Source organism: Acinonyx jubatus, chromosome X (assembly GCF_027475565.1).
Source record: "Acinonyx jubatus isolate Ajub_Pintada_27869175 chromosome X, VMU_Ajub_asm_v1.0, whole genome shotgun sequence".
Classification (NCBI taxonomy): Eukaryota; Metazoa; Chordata; class Mammalia; order Carnivora; family Felidae; genus Acinonyx; species Acinonyx jubatus.
In genome coordinates this window covers 100,980,212-101,000,226 of record NC_069389.1, presented here as the reverse complement: position 1 = coordinate 101,000,226, position 20,015 = coordinate 100,980,212, and positions in this window count along the sequence as shown.

Sequence of the window (20,015 nt, the reverse complement as noted above, 5' to 3'; positions counted from 1 at the left end):
GTGGATGACTGTCAAATTATTTCTTCTGTGGTGGAATACAACAGGGGATCTCTTATTTCACCTCTCTAAGCTTTTATTTCTTCCTTTGTTTCTTTTTCTTTTATTTTAGAGGATCTCTGGTAATTTTTGGTGATTTGGGGTTGCCAGTTTTTATTTAAAAATGCATCCTAATAAGGTTTTTTTTTTTTGTTTTCGGTTTTGTTTTTTTGTGTTTTTGTTTTGTTTTGTTTTGTTTACCTCACTGCATCATGGTTTTGTTAACATTATCATTTGGTCATCTGGCGTTTGGGGAGGCCCCTACATGCCATTGCCTATAGGTTTTCTCATGTGGTTCAGTTTCTTCACAAAACCATCTCCCAGTCTCCTACCTGTGCATATTAACCTGGCTGATGACATTTTATTGCTGGTTGTGAGAGGAATGAGAGTTCCATCTTTCAGCACATATGTTTTTATTTCATTCCTTACTTTCCATATGTTATTTCACCCATACCAGAGAATGTATTTTATCTTTCATGGGGGTGAGGATGAAGATATATAGTTATTTAGCAATGACAGACAAAAGAAAGGACACATATGTGGGGATAGAATCTAATTTATCTTCTTTCAGATTTTCAAACACTGTCCTTATTTTCTGTCCTTGTAGTGTCACACATATACTCAGAGATTCCTATGGCTATGAAACATGACCTTTTCCGGAATTTTATGAGAAATTACATCAGATTAGTTTCTCCTCAGTTCTCATCCAACCCAGATGCTTAGGTTTGTCCTGTCTTCTAACTGCTAGTTTTAATACTTGCTCTATTTTTTTAAATGGTTAATACTTTTAGTCTCATTAAAGATTGTATTTCTGGTAGTTGTTGTTGCTGTTATTCCTCTTTTTCTTTTGGAGTGTTTTCTGGAAAAGAGAAACAGAGAAAATTCTTTACTACACCAAAAGTTTCAACTTATCATTTAAGAGAGTTACATGTGTGAATAACCACAATTATATTAAACACTTACATGATATTTGCCTATATCTTTTTATTATATTGTAGTTTATTACATAATAGGTACAAAACCCATCAGTTAGTTCCATTTAATACTAACATGACTCTATTGATCATTTTTAAGTTAAAAGGTTATTTCCTCTTTAAAAGGGTTATTTTTGCCACAACAAACTTATTGATATTAGGGAAAAAAATTTCACAAACATGACTTGAAATGATTCCTAGTTAATAGGCATTAACTTTGAATATTTCATTGCATTTTTATTATCAATGAAACCAATAACATTATTAATAATGTTCTTGAATAAGCATTCCTTTGAATATTTCTTTGAATTTTCCACAGCATCTAGTACAGTTCTAATCACATGGTAGGCACTCATTAATTGAATATTTACTTAACAACTCATACACGCCCATAACTGAGATCAGTGCTAAAACTATGATAGAATGAATTGCACACATTTCAGCAATACTCTTTGAGAGAGAGGAAGAGACAAGAGATGAAATGGGAAAAGTAGGCAGATGCCAGGTCTTGAAGGGGCCTTTATGCCATACTGAGAATATTAGACTTTATTTTAAATGCTATGGGGTATAATAAACAGCCTTAACCAATGGATTGATGTGGTAATATTTGGATAATAGAAATATCACTCTAGCAACAGAACCAAGGGTAGTTTTGAACAGAACAAGACTTGAAAGCGACGATTGGATTTGGCATCTGGAAGGTCATTGGCTACTATAAAAAAAAAAAAAAAGATTTGTTTTAGTATAATGATAGAATTGGAAGCCAATTTGAAGTTGTTTGAGAGAAAATGTGGAAAAAATGAATAAACTATTATTTCAAGAAGGCTGGCTGTGTAATAGAGGATTTAGAAGGAGTATGTAGAGCCATGGAAGTTTTGTTTGGCTGTATGTTTATTTGTTTAAGATTACAGAGACTTGAATATGTCTAAATATTGTGGAGAATCCTTAGAAAAAGTTGAAAAGACAGAATATCAGAGTCAGCTAGGTTCCTAAAGAAGCAGGAAAGGATGAAATCCAGATACATTCAAGTACTAGATAAATGCTCATTATTCAATGAAGGATCCAAAATTCTATTGAAAATGTTCTTGGGACACCTGGGTGGTTCAAGTTGGTTAAGTGTCCAATTCTTTTTTTTTTTTTTTAATTTTTTTAACATTTATTTATTTTCGAGACAGAGAGAGACAGAGCATGAATGGAGGAGGGTCAGAGAGAGAGGGAGACACAGAATCTGAAACAGGCTCCAGGCTCTGAGCGGTCAGCACAGAGCCCGATGCGGGCTCGAACTTACAGACCGGGAGATCATGACCTGAGCCGAAGTCGGACGCTTAACTGACTGAGCCACCCAGGTGCCCCAAGTGTCCAATTCTTGATTTCAGCTCAGGTCATGATCTCATGGTTTGTGAGGTTGAGCCCTGTGTCAGACTCTATGCTGACAGCATGCAGCCTGCTTGAGAGTCTCTTCCTCCCTCTCTGCCCCTCCCCCGACTGTGCACACTTGCTCTCTCAAAATACATAAATAAACTTTTAAAAAAGAAAATGTTCTGAGGCACCTGGGTGGCTCAGTCAGTTAAGCGACCGAGTCTTGATTTCTGTCCAGGTCATGATCTCAGAAGTGAGATCGGGGCCACGTCGGGCTCCACGCTGAGCATGGAGTCTGTTTGGGATTCTCTCTTTCTCCGTCTGCCCCTCTACCCTGCTTATGCTCTCTCTCTCCAAAATAAAAAAATAAAATGTTATTATTTTTAGAAATAACATCAGAATTACAAAAAAGTTGCAAAGAAATATAAAGAACTTTTTTTCCTAAATCAATCAATCAATCAATGTTACCCAGAAATACTTTGACATTTATTTTCTACAAATGGAGACATTCTTATTTAACTACAGTATAACAATCAAAATTAATAAATAAACATCAATAGGTTATAACTTTTCCATGTACCCCATTTAAATTCCATCAATTGATCCAACACTGTCCTTCACAGATAAAGGATCCAAATGGGAGTAATTCATTGCATTAAGTATGTAATTTTCTTTAGTCTTCTTCAATATAGAACAATTCCTCAGGTTCCCTTGACTTTATTAACCTTGACAGTTTTGAAAATCACAAGCCAGTTATTTGGTAAAATATACTTCAGTTTGGGTTTGTCTCATGTTTCTTCATGCTTGGATTCAGGTTATACATTTTTGGCATGAATACTATCAAAAAGAAGTTGTGTTTTCTTCAGTATGTCTTATCTTATAAGGTGGTAGAAAATTTCAATTTATCCCTTTACTGGTGATTTTAACATTGATGATTTGATTAAAGTGGTGTCAGCTAGATTTTTGTTATAAGTTACTTGTTCCTTCTGTATTCAACATGTATTCTTGAAGCAATCCTTTGACATTATGTGCATATTCTTCTTCTCATAAACCCTACATCCAGAAGTTTCAGCATCTACTTAAATTTCGTGTCTGAATTATCTCTTTGATGATTGCCAAACAGTGACTTTATAATTCCATCTTTCTTCCTATATTTATTAGTTAACATTCCACTCTATGGTAGAGCTTTTTCCTTCCTTCCTTCCTTCCTTCCTTCCTTCCTTCCTTCCTTCCTTCTTTCCTTCCTTATAAATATAGATTATTGGATATTTTATTTATTCTATTTTATCTGTCTATCTATCTATCTATCTATTATTGCTAATCTTGAAATTCACATTGTCCCATCTATGGCCAATAAGAGTCCCTGCAGGATAACTTCTGCATGCTTTGAAGATGCTCCCATCATTTGTTCAACTTCCTTACTTTCTGCTACAACAGGATGTTATAGCCTCAGCTTGTACTATTCCATCCCCATCCGTCCCTCCATTTTTCCAAGGAAGTCTGGTTCCTTTCATTGGAGGGTAACATTAGAGACCAAAATATGTGTCGCTTATTTATTTCAGGACTTCTCACTGGAAAAATTATATATATATATATATTTTTTTATATTTATATATATTTAAATATATATTTATATATGTTTATTTATATATTTATTTATACATATTTAAATATATATTTATATATATTTATTTCATATTTATATATATTTTATATTTATATTATATATATATATTTCTCTATCTCTATATCTTTTCATTTATTTAAACTTTAAAACCATGGATTTTCTCTAATATCTCCAATTCTGAAACCTAACCACAGTGTTGATTCTTAGCACTCTTCTTTTATTTTCTTATATTTGTAACTCCCTTCTCTGACAGTGAGAAATCTGAGTCCTGCTTTTCTCTATGTATTTACATATTTTCCTAGTCTACTTGTATGGAACAAATTTCCTCATTCTGCCAAACCACAGCCCCATTTCCTTGTGTTGGACCCAATACCTTCTGGAACAATCCCACCTCAGTGAGCATACCTTCTTCATGCAAACCCAAAAAAATTCTGGTCTGTATTTTTCAAGAAGAAATGAAAGAAAAAAGTCAACATAGTTGTTTTTGGGTAATGAGGAATTAACTTACAGAAGTTTTCTCTGAGATTTTAGAGAATGTAAAACAAGCAGTCACAAAACAAGTCAAATGGACATGATCCTAGGAACCCCACAACCCATCATCCAAAATTATAAAAATAAAGAAATGAAATTCCACATCATTTTGAACCTGTTCTCTATACTAGGCACTTCTGTTTGGAACTAGTGATAAACAAGGATTTCAAATTAAGGCATATGTTTTAGTTTTTAGAAACCTATAGTCTCATAGGAAACAAAGACAAAATCATTTATTCATTAATTTATCAATAGACTACTATGTGTCAGACAAGTTTCTAGATGCCAAGGAAATGATGGTAGATCAGGCAAACATAGATTTACTGTTGTCTAGGTGTTATATTCTAAGGGTGGGGGAGACATACAGTATCCAAAGTGCTCATACTTTGTGATGAGTACCATGAAGAAAATGGAAGAGGGATATGCTGATGACTGGGTAACTAAGGTGGAGTGGTCAAGAGAACTCACCCAGATGACATTTAACCAGAGAACTCAATGACAGGAAGGATCAGGCCATGTAAAGATTAGAGAAAATAACATTCCTGGCATGGAGGACAGCTAAAGCAAAAAAGTCCGCCAAATGTGAATGATATTGGTACATAATTAAAGAACAGAAAGAGGAAAGTATGGATGGACTGTGGTAGATTCTGAAGAGGTATGCAAAGGTCAGATTTTGTTAGGCTTTGTAAGCCAGAGTATGAAGTTTGGATTTTATTCTAAACATAATGGAACGTCATTAGAAGTCTTTAAGCATAATATAGTAAATGTTCTTCTAATAGAGGTATCTGAAGGCTGATTTGAGAACACAGCTTAGGAGGAGAGTTGGGGGCATTTAAAGGGAAAGCTGAGCTTGAATGCTGAAGAGTTAAACAGGTCAGTCACAGAGCCAAAGTGTGGAGGAGGGGTGCAATAAGTTTTGTGTATGTTTGGCAGAGGAGACTGGAATGTTAGCACAGATATGATATTTCAGGGAAAAAAGAATACAATTAATAAAATCCATTAAATCATAAAACATTGTGGTGTATGTTGGGAAGAAAAATCAGGTAGGAAGACCTAAGGCAAGGAGGAGTGAAAGAAATAACAGCCAATAAGCTGGGGAATCAGTAAAAACTGCAGATGTTATAAGTGAAGCAAGACATGATGAGGGCCCGAATCAGGGCCATAGAAATGGAGATAACATTGGAAGAAGGGATGGATTTAAAAAACATTTAGTATATAAAATTGTCAAGAGTTACTAGTTTATTGTGTGTGAAAGGGAGAGGGAACAAGAGAACTCAACGATAACTTGTGGGGTTTTAAGCTTGGGTGATATACAGATATCAAATATAGTAAAACCTTGGTTTGTGAGCATAATTCATTTCAGAAACATGCTTGTAACCTAAAGCACTTGTATATCAAAGTGAGTTTCCCCATAAGAAATAATGGAAACTCAGATGATTCTTTCCACAACTCAAAAATATTCACATAAAAATAATTACCATACAGTCATATAATTGAAAATAATAAATAAAATACAAAATATAAAGAAAAATAAACAAATTAACCAGCACTTGCTTGTGAACCTTCATGGCTGGTGTTAGGGAGGCAAGAGAGAGGAGGGTTATTGTGTAAGACTAATTTCACCATCACTAACAGAATCACTGCTATCTATTGGCTCAATGGAATCTTGTTCTGCATGGGGGCCATTGTATACACTCGCACAGACTTTGACCACAGTACAGTATTAATAAAATCTTGTCATATACTGCATTTAATGTAATTGGCAATAAAGCAGCAGAGGAAAGGGTCTATGCTTCAGACAGCCTGACCTAGAATGAAGAAAAGCATTCCTAAGCTTACTCTTGTATGGAAAAGCAAAGGACTGTCCATAGGTACTGTGAAGTGACAAAAAATACATTACTGCCAGTTGTGGGCACCTTCCAAAGTTCTGAAAAATCACTGATTTCTGCCAAACACCACAGCCTGATACCAAGCATCTGAGCATGGGTGATGAACACCCACAATCTTGCAGCAAGAGAGAGAGAGACAAAGAGAGTAGAACCTTTGGCTCAGTTGTGATCATGTGATGTTTGGCACATGCACTACTCTTATTGCAAGACATCACTCATTTATCAAGTTAAAATTATTAGAAATGTTTGCTCTTCTTACGGAACACTCACAGAACAAGTTACTCGCAATCCAAGGTTTTACTGTAAAAAGTTAACTTTGTTTATGTCTGATCGGTGAGATTATAGAGATTTTTACTTTCTTGTTTACATCTTCCAGCAATGTTACTACTTGTGCACTTTTTATTGTGCTATGTGAAACATTTTAGATCCCTCCCCTCTTCAAGCCTGTGCCATTATTCACCCAGTGCATTGTAGTCAGCTGAAAGTAGTTGCTTCTTCAAAGGCTAAAGTCTTTCCCTGGGGCAGCCCACAACCAATGACTGGTTGATGAAAGGGTTACAACAGTTGGACACCCTTGCTTCCATTTGAGATACCTGCTAGGGCCATGCCAACTGCATAGCTCCCTGGGAGGAAAAGGCCTCTGGTTCAATTGCATAACAGTCCAACTACTCCCTCTGTCTAACCTCCTCCCCTCACTCATAAACAAATGATATTTTTGAGAGCACTTCCCAATAATCATCTGCATGCAAATATGTATCTCAGAGACTGTTTCCAACACTATGGTTTCATAATCTGAAAAACAATTCAACAAAAATGAATCCATTTTTGTTTTGAAAAATAAAGATGCTTAATACTCAGGAAAAGATACTTTGATTTTTTTCAGTTACTATAATTAATAGCCACCCTTTGAAGTACCCCTTAAAAATGGTGGACATTTCAAAAAGATGTTCTATAAATAACAGAACATGCTTAGAACCAATTGTAAATGAAGTGGGGTTTTGTACCGTTGTACATGTCCAAATGCTTATTGAAACCTTTTGATTAATTTGCATGTATAAAAGAGTAAGGTTAGATTTCTGCAAATGGGCAAAAGATCATTCATTTTTATTTATTATATATTCTCTATTCTCTAATTAACAACCATTAGGCATATGATTTGTTAAAAAATATTCATTATCCACGTTACTACACAATATCTCTACTTCTATTCACAATTCATAATGCCTATTATTCATTACCCTTAAGCACATTGGAGTAAAAGAGTTTAGAATAAAATTCCATGTATTATAACAAAAGGCTCTTGAGGATGAACATTGCACATTTCCACTAATAAGGATTTAATCAACCCTTAAACTTTTTTTTCCCTGCTTATTTATAACATCAAGCAACCTGTAAGAATGCCAAAAGGAATTGGAAATGTTGGTTGAATTTTCATCAGCTAGCCTGCCAGTTGGAAAGTTGATAGCTTACCTCAAGTGACATGTGTAAAGTGATAGCAAAATTAATTAGAAATCTTCACTTCTGGAAGGTAGACAAATACATCTTTTCTTATCTTGTCTCTTTGACAACCATCTGCCTTTTGTATATGAACGCTGAATATAAGAGAACACTCTTCAAAACTAAAATTATGTACATACACACACACATCATGAAAAGACAAGTTAATTAGAATACACCTACTTTGTATACTTTGAGAATTTTTTATTAATACCAGAAATTTAAAAAAATCTTGTTACTGACAAAATAAATGGTAGAGAACACAGAAATTGCTGTTAATATGTTTTTCTACATAATTAATTATTCTTTAGTGGTATTTAATTAACTGGGGGAAGAAATTAGGTATTTCTTTATATTAATTTCAAAAGAAACTGTGTTTTTTTTTTTTTAATATATGAAATTTATTGTCAAATTGGTTTCCATACAACACCCAGTGCTCATCCCAAAAGGTGCCCTCCTCAATACCCATCACCCACCCTCTCCTCCCTCCCACCCCCCATCAACCCTCAGTTTGTTCTCAGTTTTTAACAGTCTCTTATGCTTTGGCTCTCTCCCACTCTAACCTCTTTTTTTTTTTTTTCCTTCCCCTCCCCCATGGGTTCCTGTTAGGTTTCTCAGGATCCACATAAGAGTGAAACCATATGGTATCTGTCCTTCTCTGTATGGCTTATTTCACTTAGCATCACACTCTCCAGTTCCATCCACGTTGCTACAAAAGGCCATATTTCATTCTTTCTCATTGCCATGTAGTACTCCATTGTGTATATAAACCACAATTTCTTTATCCATTCATCAGTTGATGGACATTTAGGCTCTTTCCATACTTTGGCTATTGTTGAGAGTGCTGCTATGAACATTGGGGTACAAGTGCCTCTATGCATCAGTACTCCTGTATTCCTTGGATAAATTCCTAGCAGTGCTATTGCTGGGTCATAGGGTAGGTCTATTTTTAATTTTTTGAGGAACCACCACACTGTTTTCCAGAGCGGCTGCACCAATTTGCATTCCCACCAACAGTGCAAGAGGGTTCCCGTTTCTCCACATCCTCTCCAGCATCTATAGTCTCCTGATTTGTTCATTTTGGCCACTCTGACTGGCGTGAGGTGATACCTGAGTGTGGTTTTGATTTGTATTTCCCTGATAAGGAGCGACGCTGAACATCTTTTCATGTGCCTGTTGGCCATCCGGATGTCTTCTTTAGAGAAGTGTCTATTCATGTTTTCTGCCCATTTCTTCACTGAGTTATTTGTTTTTCAGGTGTGGAGTTTGGTGAGCTCTTTATAGATTTTGGATACTAGCCCTTTGTCCGATATGTCATTTGCAAATATCTTTTCCCATTCCGTTGGTTGCCTTTTAGTTTTGTTGGTTGTTTCCTTTGCTGTGCAGAAGCTTTTTATCTTCATAAGGTCCCAGTAATTCACTTTTGCTTTTAATTCCCTTGCCTTTGGGCATGTGTCGAGTAACAGATTGCTACGGCTGAGGTCAGAGAGGTCTTTTCCTGCTTTCTCCTCTAAGGTGTTGATGGTTTCCTGTCTCACATTCAGGTCCTTTATCCATTTTGAGTTTATTTTTGTGAATGGTGTGAGAAAGTGGTCTAGTTTCATCCTTCTGCATGTTGCTGTCCAGTTCTCCCAGCACCATTTGTTAAAGAGGCTGTCTTTTTTCCATTGGATGTTCTTTCCTGCTTTGTCAAAGATGAGTTGGCCATACTTTTGTGGGTCTAGTTCTGGGGTTTCTATTCTATTCCATTGGTCTATGTGTCTGTTTTTGTGCCAATACCATGCTGTGTTCATGATGACAGCTTTGTAGTAGAGGCTAAAGTCTGGGATTGTGATGCCTCCTGCTTTGGTCTTCTTCTTCAAAATTACTTTGGCTCTTCGGGGCCTTTCGTGGTTCCATATGAATTTTAGGATTGCTTGTTCTAGTTTCGAGAAGAATGCTGGTGCAATTTTGATTGGGATTGCATTGAATGTGTAGATAGCTTTGGGTAGTATTGACATTTTGACAATATTTATTCTTCCAATCCATGAGCAGGGAATGTCTTTGTATTTCTTTAAATCTTCTTCAATTACCTTCATAAGCTTTCTATAGTTTTCAGCATACAGATCTTGTACATCTTTGGTTAGAATTATTCCTCGGTATTTTATACTTCTTGGTGCAATTGTGAATGGGATCAGTTTCTTTATTTGTCTTTCTGTTGCTTCATTATTAGTGTATAAGAATGCAACTGATTTCTGTACATTGATTTTGTATCCTGCAACTTTGCTGAATTCATGTATCAGTTCTAGCAGACTTTTGGTGGAGTCTATCGGATTTTCCATGTATAGTATCCTGTCATCTGCAAAAAGCGAAAGCTTGACTTCATCTTTGCCAATTTGGATGCCTTTGATTTCCTTTTGTTGTCTGATTGCTGATGCTAGAACTTCCAGCACTATGTTAAACAACGGTGGTAAGAGTGGGCATCCCTGTCGTGTTCCTGATCTCAGGGAAAAAGCTCTCAGTTTTTCCCCGTTGAGGATGATGTTAGCTGTGGGCTTTTCATAAATGGCTTTTATGATCTTTAAGTATGTTCCTTCTATCCCGACTTTCTCAAGGGTTTTTATGAAGAAAGGGTGCTGGATTTTGTCAAAGGCCTTTTCTGCATCGATTGACAGGATCCTATGGTTCTTCTCTTTTTTTTTTGTTAATGTGATGTATCACGTTGATTGATTTGCGAATGTTGAACCAACCCTGCATCCCAGGAATGAATCCCACTTGATCATGGTGAATAATTCTTTTTATATGCCGTTGAATTCGATTTGCTAGTATCTTATTGAGAATTTTTGCATCCATATTCATCAGGGATATTGGCCTGTAGTTCTCTTTTTTTACTGGGTCTCTGTCTGGTTTAGGAATCAAAGTAATACAGGCTTCATAGAATGACTCTGGAAGTTTTCCTTCCCTTTCTATTTCTTGGAATAGCTTGAGAAGGATAGGTATTATCTCTGCTTTAAACGTCTGGTAGAACTCCCCTGGGAAGCCATCTGGTCCTCTTATTTGTTGGGAGATTTTTGATAACCGATTCAATTTCTTTGCTGGTTATGGGTCTGTTCAAGCTTTCTATTTCCTCCTGATTGAGTTTTGGAAGAGTGTGGGTGTTCAGGAATTTGTCCATTTCTTCCAGGTTGTCCAATTTGTTGGCATATACTTTTTCATAGTATTCCCTGATAATTGTTTGTATCTCTGAGGGATTGGTTGTAATAATTCCATTTTCATTCATGATTTTATCTATTTGTTTCATCTCCCTTTTCTTTTTGAGAAGCCTGGCTAGAGGCTTGTCAATTTTGTTTATTTTTTCAAAAAACCAACTCTTGGTTTCGTTGATCTGCTCTACAGTTTTTTTAGATTCTATATTGTTTATTTCTGCTCTGATCTTTATTATTTCTCTTCTTCTGCTGGGTTTAGGCTGCCTTTGCTGTTCTGCTTCTATTTCCTTTAGGTGTGCTGTTAGGTTTTGTATTTGGGATTTTTCTTGTTTCTTGAGATAGGCCTGGATTGCAATGTATTTTCCTCTCAGGACTGCCTTCGCTGCATCCCAAAGCATCTGGATTGTTGTATTTTCATTTTCGTTTGTTTCCATATATTTTTTAATTTCTTCTCTAATTGCCTGGTTGACCCACTCATTCGTTAGTAGGGTGTTCTTTAACGTCCATGCTTTAGGAGGTTTTCCAGACTTTTTCCTGTGGTTGATTTCAAGCTTCATAGCATTGTGGTCTGAAAGTATGCATGGTATACTTTCAATTCTTGTAAACTTATGAAGGGCTGTTTTGTGACCTAGTATATGATCTATCTTGGAGAATGTTCCATGTGCACTCGAGAAGAAAGTCTATTCTCTTGCTTTGGGATGCAGAGTTCTAAATATATCTGTCAAGTCCATCTGATCCAATGTCTCATTCAGGGCCCTTGTTTCTTTATTGACCATGTGTCTAGATGATCTATCCATTTCTGTAAGTGGGATGTTAAAGTCCCCTGCAATTACCACATTCTTCTCAATAAGGTTGCTTATGTTTATGAGTAATTGTTTTATATATTTGGGGACTCCGGTATTCGGTGCATAGACATTTATAATTGTTAGCTCTTCCTGATGGATAGGCCCTGTAACTATTATATAATGTCCTTCTTCATCTCTTGTTACAGCCTTTAATTTAAAGTCTAGTTTGTCTGATATAAGTATGGCTACTCCAGCTTTCTTTTGGCTTCCAGTAGCATGATAAATAGTTCTCCATCCCCTCACTCTCAATCTAAAGGTATCCTCAGATCTAAAATGAGTCTCTTGTAGACAGCAAATAGATGGGTCTTGTTTTTTTATACATTCTGATACCCTATGTCTTTTGGTTGGCGCATTTAATCCATTTACATTCAGTGTTATTATAGAAAGATACGGGTTTAGAGTCATTGTGATGTCTGTATGTTTTATGCTTGTAGCGATGTCTCTGGTACTTTGTCTCCCAGGATCCCCCTTAGGATCTCTTGTAGGGCTGGTTTAGTGGTGATGAATTCCTTCAGCTTTTGTTTGTTTGGGAAGACCTTTATCTCTCCTTCTATTCTAAATGACAGACTTGCTGGATAAAGGATTCTCGGCTGCATATTTTTTCTGTCTAGCACACTGAAAATCTCGTGCCAATTCTTTCTGGCCTGCCAAGTTTCAAAAGAGAGATCAGTCACGAGTCCTATAGGTCCCCTTTATATGTGAGGGCACGTTTATCCCTTGCTGCTTTCAGAATTTTCTATCCTTGTATTTTGCCAGTTTCACTATGATATGTCGTGCAGAAGATCGATTCAAGTTCCGTCTGAAGGGAGTTCTCTGTGCCTCTTGGATTTCAATGCCTTTTTCCTTCCCCAGTTCAGGGAAGTTCTCAGTTATTATTTCTTCAAGTACCCCTTCAGCACCTTTCCCTCTCTCTTCCTCCTCTGGGATACCAATTATGCGTATATTATTTCTTTTTAGTGTATCACTTAGTTCTCTAATTTTCCCCTCATACTCCTGGATTTTTTTATCTCTCTTTATCTCAGCTTCCTCTTTTTCCATAACTTTATCTTCTAGTTCACCTATTCTCTCCTCTGCCTCTTCAATCCGAGCCGTGGTGGTTTCCATTTTGTTTTGCATTTTGTTTAAAGCGTTTTTCAGCTCCTCATGACTGTTCCTTAGTCCCTTGATCTCTGTAGCAAGAGATTCTCTGCTGTCCTGTATACTGTTTTCAAGCCCAGCGATTAATTTTATGACTATTATTCTAAATTCACTTTCTGTTATATTATTTAAATCCTTTTTGATCAGCTCATTAGCTGTTGTTATTTCCTGGAGATTCTTCTGAGGGGAATTTTTCCACTTGGTCATTTTGGATAGTCCCTGGCGTGGTGAGGACCTGCAGGGCACCTCCCCTGTGCTGTGGTGTATAACTGGAGTTGGTGGGCAGGCCGCAGTCCGACCTGATGTCTGCCCCCAGCCCACAGCTGGGGCCACAGTCAGACTGGTGTGTGCCTTCTCTTCCCCTCTCCTAGGGGCGGGATTCACTGTGGGGTGGCGTGGCCCGTCTGGGCTATTTGCCCACTGCCAGGCTTGTGGTGCTGGGGATCTGGCGTATTAGCTGGGGTGGGTAGGCAAGGTGCACAGGGGCAGGAGGGGCAGGCTTAGCTCGCTTCTCCTTAGGTGATCCACTTCAGGAGGGGCCCTGTGGCAGCGGGAGGGAGTCAGATCCGCTGCCAGAGGTTTGGCTCCACAGAAGCACAGAGTTGGGTGTTTGCAAGGAGCGAGCAAGTTCCCTGGCAGGAACTGGTTCTCTTTGGGATTTTGGTTGGGGGATGGGCGGGGGAGATGGCGCTGGAGAGCGCCTTTGTTCCCCACCAAACTGAGCTCTGTGGTCCGGGGCTCAGCAGCTCTCCCTCCCTTTGTCCTCCAGCCTTCCCGCTTTCTGCGCAGAGCTGTTAACTTATGACCTCCCAGACGCTAAGTCGCGCTTGCTGTGGGAACTCAGTCCGTCAGGCCCCTCCGCTTTTGCCAGCCAGACCCGGGGGCTCTGCTTGGCCAGCGAGCCGCCCCTCCGCCCCAGCTCCCTCCCGCCATTCCCTGGAGCGCGCACCGCCTCGCCGCCCTTCCTACCCTCTTCCGTGGGCCTCTCTTCTGCGCTTGGCTCTGGCGACTCCGTTCTGCTAATCCTCTGGCGGTTTTCTGGGTTATTTAGGCAGGTGTAGGTGGAATCTAAGTGATCAGCAGGTCTCGCGGTGAGCCCAGCGTCCTCCTAAGCCGCCATCTTCCGGAATTCCAGAAAGTGTGTTTAAAAATTAACTTGGATTATATTTTCCAGAATGAAAACAGCTTTATATTTTCTCTGCTTGTATAAGTAGTATATTCTTATTATAAAAAATTTGATGTGGAGAAAGTGTAAATATTAAAGTAAAATTTACTTTGAATTCTAACTCCTAGAAATAAATAGTATTAACTGTTTTGTATCTACCTTTTCATGAATATGTTCTCTCTGTATCTATATACCTACTTACCTATACACAAATAATATTTATATATAATGAGCAATACTATAATGACCATTTTCACATATCTTTGGTACTCAAGAATTCATGGACATCTTTCTATGTTAATAAACATCGATCTACAATCTAATTTTAAATAGCTGCCTACTTTTCCATTATGTGGTCATATCATATATTTTATTGAAGTGATTCCCAAAAAGAGGACTTACACATTGTTCTGTTTTTGTAATATAAAATAAACTTCACAAAAGTGTAATATGATAAATAAATAGATGATAGATACATAGATAGGTGTATATCTAAACGTCTATTCACTTGTCTCCGTAGAACACTTTGTTACAAGTGGAATTTTGGGGTCAAAGGATACACATTTCTTTTTAACTAAAAGCAGCTTCCATCCATGCATCCATCCATCCATCCATCCATTCATTTTGTTTATAGTCTATTATTTTATGTTAGAATTACAGTAAAATGTACAAATCTAAAGTGTATATTGCAATGCATTTTGACAAATGCTCTACCCACTCATATCCTATAAAGGTGGAGAACTCAAACATGTAACTCATATCCTTACAAAGACCTAGAGCACTTCTCTCACTCCAGAAAGTTCCTTCATATCATTTCCCAATCTCACTACACATAATGCAAGCAAAAGTTTTTAATTTTTACCATACATTGGTTTTGTCTCTTCTAAAAATTTCTATGAAAATCATACTATATGTTCTTTTTGTTCACAACTTCCTTCTCTCAGTATAATGTCAGTGTGCCTGATTCATCTGTATTGTGTATATCAGTAGTTTGTTCCTTTTCGTTGTGGAGTAGTATGTTATTGTGTGAATAAGTCTAAATTTGTTTATGCATTCTCCTACTGATGGACATTTAGGGTTGTTTCTCTGAGATTTTTAAGTTAATAATCTAAATATTTTTTTTAATTGTAGCAAAAGATCTATATAGAGAAAAAGTGCTCACATTGTCAGATTCTGAGCTTTATTTAAATCATTTCATGCAGTATATACTCTTTTGTCTCTGGCTTTCTTTGCTAAATATTAGTATTTGTAAGATTCATCCATGCTGCTGCATGAAGTTATAACATACATGGTTATGGTTCTTTTTTTTTTTTTTTTTTTTTGGAAAAAATCCAAAAAAATCTTCCCCTTCTGGATATTTGCTCCTAGAGTCTGCTTTTTAGTACTTTTCAGCAATTGTGTATATTCTTTGTAGAAATATCCATTCAAGTCCTTTGCCTTTATTTTTAAACTGGGTTTTGATATTTTGTTGTTGTTGCTGAGTTCTTGGATATGGCACCAAAAGCACTAGCAACAAAAGAAAGAAATTGGGCTGCATAAAAAATAAACACTTTTGTACTGGGAGTGCTCTACTTACCTAGATGTGCTTTGATCCTTGGGTTCAGCTCAAGATGAAGGGTTGTGGTCTTCTCAGGCTTTTTTCTGGAATGTATCTTGTCTGGGCTCATGTGGGAGTTTTTCAATTCTCCCATATACAGGATTACTTCTGAGTATCTTAATTTCCCAAAGCATGTCACACCAGTTTCTCCTTGAAGACTTAGATGGTCTATTGTATGTCTCCATCCATAATCTCTTATTCCAGGATCCTGCAGGTTTGTAGTCCTTCCCCTGTTACAAGTAGTGCTTGATATTTCCCACCACTTTTCTCAGCCTGAGATCCAAGTTAGGTAAAACAGAGACCAGTCCTTTAACCATCCCAGACACATTAGAATGTTGCAAACAAGGTCTGATCTGCTTCTTTCAGTTTAGAGAAATAGGAAATGGCCTGCTGCCTTAGATGGTTAATTAAATGTCTTCACCCAAAATCTCTAGCCCCAGGTATCTGTCTGTGGGTCTTAGATTCCCAGCAGTTTTCATTAACAGCACCCAGTGATTTTCTCTGCCTGAGCTCAAAGTTAGGTGAAACGGAGTCAGGCAAACTCCAGGTAAGTCAGAACATTGCTTTGCTTCCTCTGGTTCCAGAGGGAATTGGAAAGTGGGCTGCTGTTTCCTCCAAACTGAGACTATACAGCACCAGGGAAGGGAGTGGGGTAATGGTAGTAAAAACACCAGGGAATTCCTACCATTCGAATTCTACTTTTTCTTGATTGGGCATTCACTTGTTTGCTGTAGACCTTTGATTATTTACCAAAGCTCCTATAAACTTTCTTTAGCCAGCCTTTAGTTTTTTGTTGTTGTTGCTGTTTTGTTTGTTTTGTTTTGTTTTTAATGTTTCCATGTGGAAATGAGGATCTGGAACTTCCTAGTCCACAATTTGGCTGATGTCACCTCTGAATCATTAATTTGTAAACAGACTCAACAGAATTAGAAGTTTCACTGAATTGATTATGATTTGATTATTCTTTCATTATTCAAAAGATGCTTCTGAATGTTTCCATACCTGAGAGACATCATTATCAATATCAGTCCATTATCAACATCAGCAGACTCCTTGATAGGTCAGATTCATTTTATCCTAATGTATCCCCTCTACCACTTTCATATTTTTTTCAATTATTCCAATAAATTTTTCAAGAAAGGATCTAATATCAGTAATTTATATCTCTGTGTTAATTAAGATTATTTTCTAATTGTTGAATAGGTGGTTTGTTTCTTGTTAAAAGAACATGAAATATTGGTGAATTGATGAGAGAAATAGATGGAATCATATCATTTAGGTGATTACCTTCTTTCCTAAATACAAGGTACAACTACAAACACAGCTTAGCAGGACATAAGCTGGGTCATAAATATATGCTTTACCCATGTATAGGGGATGAGAATTACTGACAAAATTACGGCCCTTCGAAAATTGATATTTTTCACTCAATTACAGTCAGATATATTGCTGCGATTGTCCAAATCATTCTACCAAGTTCTTCCATATCTCCCAGGATCTATATTCATATATCCGGGTAGATGAAATCAATTTGCCACCTGGACTGTATCACTTATTAACATGCCTGCATCATAAGTTCATTATCTGGACCCATAAGCAGAAATATGCATATTCTTTCACCATATTTTACCCACCTCTTTTCTAGAAATGAATCCCTCATACTTCATATTTCAGGATCTTATGCTACCTCCTCAATTCCATAGAGGATCTCATATGCCCAGCTCTCCAGTTCTTTCAACAATTTTTCATCAGGGGCAATTTCATCTAGAAATTGGACAGTGTAATAAGCATAAACATAAAAAAGTTTATACTAACAAATTAAGTCATTTAAAATTAGTTTGGATCTCTATCTTAAATTGAAATACCATCTTAAGAGTATTTCTTTCTTAACCTATGGAATGTGGCCTTTGTATAATACTAATACAGCTAACACTTTGGATTATTCTGAATATTGGAATATTTCATATGTTCTGAGAACATTCTGTTGTATTTCATTATAAATCTCAAATCTAAGAATAAAGATTTTTCTGCAAGTTTCCTGGCCAAAAACATCATATTATCTAATTGAGATCTGGTACTCAGCTTGTCAAATCTAAGTATTTCAACTCTGCTGGAGTGAGTTTTAGTTTGGGCTAAATTACACTATCGATTTAGTAATTTGGTTTTAATTAGTTATATCCACTTAATTGTTTCTCCGTCTGTCATGCCATTTAAAAATGGGGTTGTGGATATTTATTTCACACTTTGAAGGCTTTAGTATGTCCTTTTTTTTAAATTCATCACATCTACTCTGAAACTTTGTGTAGAAGCTTTAGTCAAATCAATCTCTTGCAATTGATTTTTACATGTAGGTTTGTTTTAAAGAGTGAGTGCCTTCAACAAATTTCTTTAGTTACAGACATAAAAATTGTCATGTGTTGTGGTACAAGAATAGAGTTATGTCAATTGTGTATAGTAATCATTTTCTAGAATTTTAAATGCCACCTATGATGATTGTGATGGCTAAAATTATGTCAACTTAACTGGATCATAGTATGCCTACATGTCTGGTTAAAAATTGTTTCTGGTGTGCCTGTGAGGGTGTTTTCTGAAGAAATTAGCATTTGAATCAGGTAGACTGAGTGGAGCAAATTACCTTTCCCTATGTGAGTGGGCATTATCCAATCCTTTGAGAGCCTAAATAGAACAAAAAGGTGGAGGAAGGGGAATTATATCACTTCCTTGCTGCCTGTTTGAGTTGGGATATCAGTCTTTTCCAACTCTTGGACTGGGATTTATACCATCAGCAACCCTGGTTCTCAGGTCTTTGGACTCAGATTGTAATTATACCACTGGCTTTCCTGGGTTTCCAGCTGAGAAGTCCTGGGACTTCTCCAAGACTCTATAATCATGTGAACCAATTCCTCGTAAGTCTCTCTCTCTCTCTCTCTCTCTCTCTCTCTCTCTCTCTCTTTCTTTTTCTATCTATCTATCTATCTATCTATCTAAATTTCTCTGGAGAATGCTAATTAATACAACAAGGGAGCAATATATCAATAAATTTGTCTTTGTTCTTCATGTAATAATAATAACAATGATAATAATAATAATAAAATAACTCTTTTTACCATTGCCATTAATATTCATCTACGCAAGATGTTGAATACCAAGCATATAAATTTTAAGTATAATATATGCTATAGTTTTATACTGTCCCTGTGACACCCACTTTAGTCTTTTCTAATCCACTGACAGAACCACAAATGTCATGCAATTAAGTTTCTTCTTTGTGTTCACTCCTACTAACATTGTAACATAATGTATTTTACTCAAATTCCCAAAACCTATAGTTGTAATGCCATACAGGAGGGATATTAGAAGAGCAGCGCATGGCTGACAGAAACTAGTATTTCTCAAAGTGTGTTCTGTGGGAACGTGCTTAATAGAAAACCAAGTTTGGAAAACACTGATTAAAGTAAAACAGATTTCTTTCCACAGGACTTGTCAGGGACTTCACTCACCATGCATTGTGAATTTCCCTGAATTGAATATAGTGTATACCTATTTGCCAAATGTATTTCATTGCAGACCACACACACATATATATTTTTTAAAGCATCTCACAAACGATTGTTTATAATAGATTTTAGAAATCCTTGCATGGAAAATTGTGAATGCCCTTTTTGGTGCATATCATGAACTGAATGTTTGTGTTCTCCCCAAATCCATATTATGATGTCCTAACTCCTAATATGGTGGTATTAGAAGGTGGCACCTTTGGGAGGGAACTAGGTATAGATGAAGTCATGAGGCTGGAGTCCCACCAGCACTTGACTATGCTGGCACTCTAATCTCACACTTGTAGACTTGAGATGCGAGAAACAAATTTCTGTTATTTAAGCCATCTAGTCTATGATATTTTGTTATGGCAGCCTGGGCTAACTACATGCAGTTGAGGATTTGGGGACAAACTGAATTTTTGGTTCATCACTGACAATGGCAGCCTAACTCTGTCTCTTAGTTTTTCAACTCATCTGTAGAGACAAAAATATTCACCCTTCAGGGTTGTTGTAAAGACTGTATGTACATAGCTCATAATAAACTATGATAAATGATGTAATGACAGCTATCATTAATTATTATTAGTCAGTATTGTTATAGGTTTCTCTTACTCAAACTCAGTTTAAAGAGAAT